This window comes from Mus pahari, chromosome 8, assembly GCF_900095145.1.
Source record: "Mus pahari chromosome 8, PAHARI_EIJ_v1.1, whole genome shotgun sequence".
NCBI lineage: Eukaryota > Metazoa > Chordata > Mammalia > Rodentia > Muridae > Mus > Mus pahari.
Genome location: NC_034597.1, coordinates 74,853,580 through 74,857,253, shown reverse-complemented (window position 1 = coordinate 74,857,253; position 3,674 = coordinate 74,853,580). Strand labels below are relative to the sequence as shown.

The 3,674-nt window shown below is 41.7% G+C and overlaps 1 pseudogene; it reads right to left on the bottom strand.

Moving 5' to 3' along the window:
* Window positions 1-2,280: 2,280 nt before the first annotated feature.
* Window positions 2,281-2,543, bottom strand: LOC110325130 (annotated as a pseudogene).
* Window positions 2,544-3,674: the final 1,131 nt, after the last annotated feature.

The following is a 3,674-nucleotide window of genomic DNA, read 5'->3' as shown; positions in this document are numbered from 1 at the left end:
AAAAACAGTGCCTACTATTTTAGTCCTAATTTGAAACTGGAATAAAAATAACTACATCCTTAAATTTAATAGGTTTTATGTTTAATGAAGGGCTTTATGGCTATTCTCTTATGTTTTTATATTATGTGTACCTGTGTGTGTGTGTGTGTGTGTGTGTGTGTGTGTGTGTGTGTGTGTGTGCGCGCGTGCACTGTGAACATATACCACAGATGTGTGGGTACCCAGGAGACTAGGAAAAGGTAACAGACCCTCTGGATTGGTAGGTAGAGATGTGTTAGGTATCAAGCTGATGTCCTCTGGCCAGGCCCCCTTACCTAGTCATCTCTCCCTCCAGTCCCTCACTGGTGTATTTGAATGACCTATGTACTAAGTGTAGTCTATATGGCAGATGATGTCAAATACATAGATCTGGGCAAAGCTTAGGCATGCAATTAATATGTTATAATGTAAGAGAAAGGAAAATGAACTTCTCTAGAAATAGTTGAGGCATGTATAAAACTGAAATAAAAAGAAGAATATAATTATTTTGAATATGCTAGCCTACAAATTAAACACATAATCGATGGTTTACATGGCTTAACAATAATTCAAGTGCTATACAAATGTTTTCAACCAATACTTTATTTTCTGTCTAAAGATCGTGGGCGGTGGATGACTTTTAATGGGAAAAATACAAAGGAAGGACTAGTAAGAACCTTTTGGTATCTAAACCTGTTGCTATATTACTTAGCCTTGTGTTGTAAAGTGAACACAGACTTGGAAGTCCTCTACTGTATGTGTGTTGGGGACCTCATATCAGCTAGTGAATGCTTTCTGTTTGGTGGTCCAGTGTTTTAGAGATCTTAAGAGTCCAGATTAATTTTGACTGCTGGTACTTCTACAAGATTGCACTTCTCCTAAGTTTCTTTCTACCATCCCTAATATAACAGCAGGGGTCAGCTGCTTGGGTCCATTGGCTGGGTGCAAATATCTACATCTGACTCCTTCAGCTGCTTGTTGGATCTTTTGGAGGACAGTCATGAAAGGTCCATTTTTGTGAGTGCTCCATAGCCTCAGTAATAGTGTCAGACCTTGGGACCTCCGCTAGAGCTGGATCCTACTTTGGACCTGTAGTTGGACCTCCTTTTCCTCAGGATCCTCTCAATTTCCATCCCTGTAATTCTTTCAGACAGAAACAATTATGGGTCAGAGATGTAACTGGGGGATGGAAATCCCATCTTTCACTTGAAGCCCTGTCTTCCTGCTGGAAGTGGGCTCTATAAGTTCTCTCTCCCTACTGTTGGGCATTTCATCTAAGGTCCCTCCCTTTAATTCCTGAAAGTCTCTTACCTCCCAGGTCTCTGGTGCATTCTGGAGTGTCCCCTCACCTCCTATTTCCTGAGGTTGCCTGTTTCAATTCTTTCTTCTAGCCCACAGGGTTTCAGTCATTTTCCCCTCACCTAACACCAGATAAGATTTTACTCTCCCTCCACTACCATCCCCCCCACCCCACCCCACCCCTGTCCACATTCCCTTCCAGGTCCCTCCCTTCCTCCCCACTTGTGATGGCTTTCTTCTTTCTCCCAAGTGGGACTAAAGCATCCTCATTTGGGCACTTCAGCTTGTTCATCTTTTTGAGTTTTGTGGACCATATCATGGGTATTCTGCACTTTTTTTTGGCTAATATTCACTTATTAGAGAGTACATATCATGCATGCTCTTTTGGGTCTGAGTTACCTCATTCAGGATGAAATTTTCTGGTTCCATCCATTTGCCTGCAAATCTCATGATGTCCTCGTTCTTAATAGCTGAGCAATATTTATTGGGTAAATAACCCACATTTTCTGTTTCCATTCTTCTGTCGTGGGACATCTAGGTTGTTTCTAGCTTCTTCCTACCACAAATAAGTCCTCAATGAACATAGTGGAACAGGTGTCCCTGTGGCATGGTAGGGCCTTTTTTGGGGTAAAGCTGTGTCTTCAGGTAGATCTATTACCAATTTTTCCGAGGAACCTCCAGATTGATTTCCAGAGTGGTTATACCAGCTTGTAATCCGACCAACAATGGAGGAGTGTTCCTCTTTCTCCACATCCTTGCCAGCATCTGCTGTCATCCGAGTTTTTTTTTTTTTCTGTTTTCCCCTATTTCTTTTTATTTTTCCATAATTAAAACTGTATTGAAAAACTAACACAAAAATAGGAGATGACTGTTGTAGACTTTATAAAATCAAACAATAATTACATTGTCTCTGTAGAGTGAGGTTGATAAGGCTTTCTGTATAAAACACAAATTCAGGAACTTCTATAGATGATTAGTGTTGCTTTTTCTAAAGGAACAGCCTTCTGTGAGCCTGGCTTTTCCTCTTGTGGGTTGGCTCAACAGAGTTAACAACCCACACAAAGAACTACTGTCTGAGCATGGCTGAAAACTGTAGTAATCTTGTACAAACCTGGACATTTCACATCCATGAAGTAAGAATTTGGACTCTGAATCAGGCGTTTCTTCTTATGATTTTTCTTCTCCTCTTCCAAGGAAGGGTATAACAGATCTCTATCCAGAGGCATGGCGATGGCTCCACAAGCGCGGCCACTCCATATCACTGAGATTAACTTTCCCCTATTTCTTTAAGGGATTTATTTGTTTTCTCTTTAAGAGCTTCTACCTGTTTGCCTGTATTTTCCTGTATTTCTTTTAGTGAGTTATTTATATCTTCTTTAAAGGCCTCTAATATCTTCATGATATATGAGATTTTAGGTCAGCACCATGCTTTTCAGGTGTGTTAGACTATCCAGGGCTTGCAGTGTTGGAGACATTGGTTCTGATGGTCCCAAAACTCTGACTTCTGTTGCTTATTTTCTTCTGGTTACCTCTAGCCATCTGGTTATAACTGTTGTTAACTATACTGGGTATCTCTCTCTAGAGACTGCCTCCTTTGAGGCCAGTAGAGCTCTGTGACATTGGTTAATACAGACCTTCTGGGAGGCAGGCAGTGTTATCTACGATTAGGGACCTCCTGTGTTCCTGGTTAGAAGAGGCCCCCTGTGTCCCTGGTTAGGGTAGTCCTCCTGTGACCTGGATATGACAGACCTGCTGGGAGACAGGTAGGCTGTGTTCTTGGTTATGGTAGACCCCCTGGGAAACAGGGATGCTGTAGATTATGGGATAGGAGTGGGCACACCCAAACAGAGTTACAAAGCAGAAGGGAGATGGTTGTCCAGCAGAGATTAGAGTTGCTTTGTCTGCTGGGCTCCATGGGAGTGTCTTAGCTGGAGTTATTTGGGTAGGGGTCTTACCTGTACTCTTGGTTACAGCAGATCTCCTGGGAGAAAGGTAGGCTGTGGAATGTGAAGGCGTTTGTATTATTCTTAGTGCTTACAGGACAGTGATGCTCCTATAACTATCTTACAAATTTGGTCAAAACGGAGGGTAAAAGGAGGTGATTTTACAATCTCTTTGGAAAACAGATGTAAACCACGGGTATCATACTCTGGCAAACTGTGCTTTCTCAACTACATGGTTACCAATTTTTTATACAAGTCTTTTTTCTAAGACAGAACACTCCATGAGATCAATACAGTGGCCATCCTGTTAATGTTGAACTTTTGATTGCCAGTGTGTAGTTTTGATCTTAGCCATTCTGACAGGTGTGAGGTGGAATTTAAGGGTTGTTTTAATTTGGATTTCCCTGATGACTA